Genomic DNA, 7,939 nt, shown 5'->3' with positions numbered 1-7,939 from the left:
TAATCGTCCTTCCTTTCTTGACCACGCGCTGTAAATTAAACCATTTTGCGTTTTAATTACTTGACTCGAATCAGCTTGACTTTATGGTTTATTTTAAGGAAAAAAGAAAAAAGAAAAGGGTGCATATTTTTGGCAAAAATAATGTACATATTTTTAGGGAACTAAGTATTATTATTTTTTATTGGAGAATTAATATCCGACTTACCCCCCTAAAAAAAATGACGGCAAAAACGCGCACACAAGACTCTCTTAATCATGGTCAAAGTATGTGCATTGGTGTGTGCGTTGAGTGTAAGTGACATGCTTGGACTCTTGTGTAAGACCATGGGACTTAGTGCCTAAACTTAATCATTGGTTCAATTAAATATTATTGAGAGCAAAATTAACCGATTTAAACAGAAGACTGATTAATTAGACCCTAGGTGATGACTCGAACAATAATCCAAACTGTCGGCCAAGCGACAGGACTGGCGTCACACTGTGGAGCTTGGCGCCAGACGACAGAGGTGTCGTCAGGCGCTACACTTCATAATATGGCGCTACAGCTCAGACCTTGGTGCCAGTATTGGAGCTTCGGTCTGAGACTGTTTTCGGAGTTATTAGTCAACTAGGGTATGCCTAAAGTCGTACTAGGTCAATTCCGATTAAAAAATAGACTTTATTGACTCAAATTAATTTATTAATTAGGCAAAGTTCTTTAATTCATTAATTTGTTTAGTCTAAACACAAGTCAACAAACGGTTAAGAGAAACATAGAATATATATGCACAACAAATAATGCATAATTAGTCAAGTAGGCCCAATATGATGCAATGCGTTTGCAACCTAACCATGGCTCTAGTTCTCTAAAGTTCGGGATATGGTTTAGTCAATAGAGGGTCCATAGTTAATTGTCCGGATGCACCGCGCGGAAGTCTAACAGTGAAGGGTTGGCGCGAGCGGATAGGACACCGCGAGTTTTAGAAAAAACTCGCTTCCATGGTTTGGTGAATTCAACATTCTAGGATGTACCCTTTGTTGCCCGGAACGTTCAATCGGGTAGATGGAGCATGAATTCCCAAAGGGTTATGTCCATATGTAGAACACATATGGGTTTCAGAAAAGTGAGAAAAAATTCAATCAGGAAGTCGGATAGAGCAAACAATACGAAAAACCGGTCGAAATTAGAACGCATATTTCTGGCTCGGTATTGGGGGAAATTGGCACCAACAATCAGAGACTGGCGCCAGCTTTTAACTGTAGCGCCTGGCGCTAATGCTGGCGTCTGGCGCTAATGCTGGCGTCTGGCGCTACGGTTAAAATACTGGTGCCAATGCTCTGGCCCCTGACGCTACTTCCCACATGCCTCAGCAGCTTTCTGTGCTCGATAAAATTTTCCAGTTTTGCGCGGTGTTATTTCTGTCCTAGTTGTGAAAGACATTCCTCAAATTTCCTACGTGTAAAATCCTACGTTTTTAACTCATTACAGATGGTCTTTCCAATGAGATCTTTTTTATGCATATGACAATAATGTTAATCAAAATTACGCACATGAAATACTTAGAACTTTTCGAGTCTCATCCACGCATTCTAAATCATTGCCGAAACAAATTCAGGAATTAAAATAGAAATCCTCCCCAGTGGAGTCGCCAAAAACTGTAGGGAATAGATTTCAAGCCTTTAAATCCCACTAGCTTGAACCCCACTTTAATCATACACTAAAGTACGGTGGCGTCCAAAAGGGAAGAAAATAGAGCAAAAGAGTCGCCAACAAGTTTTTTTAGGAACTTGTAAACCGTTAACGAGGTGAAGGTTACACCCCTTAACGATCCAAGAGATCGTCAACTCCATAAGGTCTAGAACCAAATAAGGGTTCGGGGATGAAGGTACAAATCCAACCTAAAAGAGATTGAACCTGCCCTAATAATAGGCCTGTACTTTATTCTGATCGTATTCATGTGCGCTTTCTGATTAACATGCAATCAATAGGATTAACCCCTAAACCTGTTTATCTATGTTGGTTGAATTTAATGCACAAACAAACTATTATTGGCGATCACTTGAAATTATAATCAAATCAACCCTAAACAAGATTATTAATTATCTTATTAGGCGTGATTACAAATACAAATTCCCTTTAAACATGCATAAAAGGCGTGATCAAGCAATAAATAATATCAAGCAACATAATAAATAATCAATATCATGAATAATAATTATAATAATCATAATAATAATAATATCATCATAAATAAAATAACATCATCAAAATAATAATAATAATCATCATAAATCATAACAATTATAATCATAATCATATTCATGTTAATATTAAAGCATAATAATAATAGCAAGATCCTAGGCATGATACTAACAAGATTAATAACAAACCCTAGCATGTCACTAAGCAATAAAAATCAAAGCTTTAACCCTAACATGATACTAGCAATCATAAATATTAGGAAAAACATAGGAAGCATCATAGCAATCATATTTAATATTAAATATGCCCTAGACATGATACTAGGAATATCATAATAACAATGTAAACATGATTTCTACATCATAATATCAATAAAAACAATTAAAGTACTTACTTTGATGCCTCGTACCTCTTTCTAATAACAAAATACACACGTTAGTAACTTCAAGGAAAATAATAATCAAACAATTAAATTAAATAATTAAACTAGAGATTTGGGACCAAACCCTCAGAAATTAAACCTTTCACGTCTAGGGCGAAGGCAACTTCGAATATGGCTAGGTGTTTCTAAGTCTTGTGAATGCGGAATTTTGTATGTAAAAGCAAAGTTAGAAGAAAGAATTGAATGAAAGAGAGATGAATACTAATTAAAACTGATTGTAGATCATGAGAATCGGTGAATGATTAAGAGAGAATTAGAGAATTAATGATTACGAATGAAAACTGATTGTAGGTGAATGATGGATGTAGATGATGAATTGGTCCATGAAAACGGAGTTTTTAATACGATATTTATAGAGAAAATCAGCCAAAAAGATAAAATAAACAAAACAGAGTCTAACGCATAGAAAACAGAGCTGGCGCCACCCTTGGCTAACTGGCGCCAGGTACCATCACTAGCGCCAGGCGCCAGGCGTGGTTCCAGGTGCCAAGGCCTGGGGTTAGGCGCCAAGCCTGATTTTAACGCGTTTTCGAAAATCAGAAAAATTTGCCGTACTGGAGGATAAAATCATATAATTTCCTCGAAAATGCTATTTGATTTTAATTAAAACTCTGAAAAGTCAAAAGTCAATTTATCAATGCTAATTGAATTAGGAATGAAGTGAACCTTCTAGAAGATTCTAGAAGACTAAAACCATTCCTAATTGCATTAGGAATGATAAATCATATTAGGCCCTCCCCTAGATCATTGGGCCGCATATAAAGCTCAAACCGGGCCCAGTTTAGTAAATTGGCCATAACTTCCTCAATATTCATCGGAATTGGGCTTATAATATATCGTTGGAAAGGTCTTTGCAAGCCCCATCCAACTACACTACTATTGGACCCATATCATGGACCAAAAAAACAAGATTTGCTGTTTTCTTAAAATAAGTTTTCAAAAACAGAGAGAAGAGAAAAGAATTAAAACTTTCCGCAACACTAGACTTTCCACACTTTCGCTTCATTCGATTATGATTCGACGTGAAAGGTACTCATCACTGGGTTTGGTTTTGGGGAGACACAAATGAGTTTCTACAGGACTATACTTGACTAGTGAGTGATTAAGTGATGTTATAAGACTCGTGGTATGATCGTATGGCCAGACATGTGAATAGTAGAAAAAATGACTGATGCGAGGACTAAATTAACACGGAAGACTTAAAAAAAACCTGGATGGACTTATTTCCTAGGCACCGTGACACATCAAACTATACCATATCACGGTACAAGCTGCCGTGACGCGGTGATCTTCTTTAATTTTTTTTTTGCTGGAATTCCACCGTGCCACGGTGGAAACTGCTGTGACTAGGTGGACTTTCCCTTCGCACAGTGGATGCTAACGTGGCACGACAATTTTTTTTTTTGCACTAATTAATAAGTGAGTACGGTCCATTGGCAATCGTTAGTTATAAAATAATCCACCATAGACAAACAAAGATTGTTAAGGTTAGGATAAAAATGACCAAACACAAAACATGTAGGCACAATGATGTAAAGAATAGTTCGCAACCTAAGGTCAAGTTCTATATATGTTCGACTATGGTCAGGTTTATTTGGTGTCAATAGGGTACCATGGTTAAGAGTTTGGACGCGTTAGCAAGGCAGCCACCCTTGAGGGTGTATGTCAACGGGCGTCTCCACGAGTTCGTGATGAAATCGAACTCAACTCCATGGTTTGGGTGGATTTAATAACTCGGATAAACCCTTATTTCCATGAGCGCTTTGGGGTTGATAGAGCTGAAATCCCCCAGGGCTAAGACGCATGTAGAAAACACACCTTTTTTCAAAAAAATCAAAGGAAGTTGATTGTGAGAACCGAACACAAGCCACCGGACTGATTTTAGGACTGTTGTTACATGGTGGAGAGCATCGTGCCACGGTGCTGCACACCGTCAGACGGTGTACTGCACCGTGATACGGCAGATTCTGCCATGGCACGACAATAAGAAAATCTGACTGGTGCCCTGTTTTCCTTCGTACGCAATCAAGTTATTCAATTATCCCTACGGGACAGACCTAAATGCGACGTTAAAATGTCTATGCTTGTGCAACAATGCCAAATTAATCACAGGAATATTTTTCAAGAATCTTTTATGTTTCATCCGCTCATCTTAGTTAAATACCGATCATTCAAATCGATAAATAACCAAGAATCCTCCCCAGTGGAGTCGCCAAATTGTAGGCGTCACTCGAAGTGCGCCTACGTTAAAGCATGTGTGAATATGCTTGGCACTCACATGAAGTGGGAATTGACATAATACGATAAGGGACAAGGAAAGTAGGGAGCCGCCAACAAGTTTTTAAGGAACTTGTAAACCGTTCACGGATCATAAAAAGCAACCATGAATAAAGGACAACGAAGGCAACAACGATTGACCCGTGAACGTTACACCCTATTCATAATCCATGAGATTACTAAGTCCATATGGTTCAGAACCACGAAAGGAGGATCGGGGATGATGGTACGAAGTGAGTCATGGATTCACATTCGCCTGTATTGGCCTCTACTCGATTCTGAATGTGAAAAGTATTCCTGCGATCTCAAAGGCATTCAAACAAAGATTCAATTTGCTCCAAACTATTATTATGCTAAATTGGTTAAATATTAATGCAACATATAATTCTAAAATTTGTGATCACTTGATTAAACAACAAGATTAAAAAGGAACCTAAACCGGTTGTCAAAATTATCTTATTAGGCGTGGTTTTCAATTACATATTCCCTTTAAACATGCAATATGGTGATCATATTAACAATAGAATAAACATTAATATTAGAATCAATTTAACAATAATAACGTTAGTCAAATCGAATAATAAATAAACCAAATCATGATACTAGCAATATAAAAATAAAATAAGTAATTAAGTTAATTAATTACTCACATTCTGCGCGTTCCTTTAAATTGCTACATCATGAATAAATTGTTAGTAACTTCAATAAAAAATATAAATCAAATAGAAAATAAATTAAATTAATTTAAAATTAGAGTTGTTTTGCTCCAAACCCTCAGTTATGTGTATCTTCCATGCCTTGGTTTAAGGACGGAGCCTCGGGTTAAGTATGAACTCCTTGGACTGCTTAAGGGAAGAATGATGTAATTAGGAATATAGGTTTGAGGCTTATAATATGAGAGAAAGAGAAGAGAATAATTTTAGGTGTAAGAGAGAGAAAGAGAGAATGGTTTCATGCCCCCAACTACTGAAATGAGGGTCTTATTTATAGGGAAATTGAGCAGAGGGAACACATGGAACCCTAATAAGATAAAAACCCTAAAAAATAACACCGCGACATGGCAGAGAACACCGTGACACGGTGCCAGGCATTTTCAGACGGGGGAAGGCATCGTCAGACAAGGGAAAATCCCGCGACGTGATAGAAAACTGAAGTGACGCGGGAAATATTTGACCTACGGAAAGTGAAAACGCGTGAAGAGTTTACGCGGAAAGAGACACGAGAAAATTCCGTGACACGGTACACGTACTGTGAAATGGCAGCGTCCACTGTGGCACAGTACAGTACACCGTGTCACGGTATGGAAAATCGCGAAAATTACACGAAAAAGCACCGTGACACGGTGAGAAATATTGTGTCACGACAGCAGGTACCAAGTCAGGGCAACAGGTACCGTGCCACGGTGGAATTTGACGCAAAAAAAGCTTCAAAAATGGCACCGTGACATGATGTACAGTACCGTGTCATGGCACCAGGAACCATCAGACGGGGGAAGACACCGTCAGATGGGGCACACTCACGTAACACGATGCTTTTGCACAGTGTGCGGTGATTCCATTTTTTTACCTGTTTTAAAAATCATCATAACTTTTGATCCGTAACTCGGAATAAGGCATATAATATATCATTGAAAAATTTATCAAGTCTACTTTCCAACCCAATTAGAATCAGGTCAAAATAATTTGTATTTTTTATGATATTGCCGTTTTAGTGGAAGGGTTTTGGTTTTTTGCCGAGTTTAGTGTTTTGCTCATATCTTTTTCGTTATAGCTCGGAATCGGGCTTATTGAATCCCAAGGTAAGGAGGGAGTGCTATGGTCGATGCTAAGCTATTCTGAAAGGCTAAAGAGTGGGTTAATTACACTAATGGAAATCAAATCAATCAAGCAAAATCAAATAGAATTTAATATCAAACACTAGGGAACTTAGGATCCACATGCATTGCTAACAATCTTGCTAATTCAGGAGGATTCAATTGAAAAAGCGACGCAAGGGAAAATGGAACAAGCAATCATAGTCACTCAGTAGGATATTTACAAGGGTCAAGCTAGATTTCTCTACAAATGACTCCAATAAGAAAAATCACAAATCAAGATCAAACAATAATAATAGCAATCAAATCAATTGTTCGTGTCATTGAAGGCTATTATGCAATCTAGCATGATCCTAAAGGTTAGCTACTCCTTTTCAAATCAATCACATGCACAAGTTTCATTAACCAATTTAATCACATCAACAATTCAATAAAAATCCCCAAATTAGCATTAGACTATCACTAAAACATGCTTCACCACATTCCCTATCAAAACAAGTACTCACTAATCATGGGAAAATTTAAATGCATAACAAAAGAAATCTTTAATCTAATTATCAACATTATAATTTAACTTCAACAATCAAATTAAAGCTAAACAATAGAAATTAAACAATATAACAAAATCAAACTTCAAATTCCATTTAAAAGTAAAGAATTCTTACACAACTTTGATGAATATCAAAGAGGAATGAAGATCTCAATAACACAATAATCAAATACCAAGCTTCTCTCTCTTAATTCTAAGAACAATACCACAAAATTAAGAGTTTCTCACTCTAAAAATCTAATCAAAATCTAATTTTCATTCTCTTCTACCTAAAAAAAATCTCTCTAAAAAGGACCTCAAAGAGCGCGGTCCCTCTCTTGCATACGCGACTGCTACAAAAAGGAAATGGAATAGGGAGAAGAAAGGGGCGCGGCTGCGCAGAAGCCTGGCGCAGCCGCTCCTCTCTCGCGCGCGCTTGCGCAACTAGAGCAAGGGAACCTCCCTAGTGCGGCTGAGCTTGTCCTCGTGAGCTCTGGATGAGATGATGCTATAGGCAGTAAGCTTGAGAATTCTTGGTGGGTTTGACACCACTCCTTCATGCCCGTAGGCATGAAAGCGCAACCTTAATGAACAAGCTCTTGAATTTTTTTGCTCTTGGACTTCAAATGGAGAAACGTGACATCTCTTTTGACTTGAAAACTCCGAGGGGGACAAACTTGAGATTCTCGGGCATCA

The sequence above is a fragment of the Chenopodium album genome, chromosome 4 (genome assembly GCF_948465745.1).
Source record: "Chenopodium album chromosome 4, dcCheAlbu1.1, whole genome shotgun sequence".
Taxonomy (NCBI): domain Eukaryota; kingdom Viridiplantae; phylum Streptophyta; class Magnoliopsida; order Caryophyllales; family Amaranthaceae; genus Chenopodium; species Chenopodium album.
Note: the sequence above shows the minus strand (reverse complement) of the source record.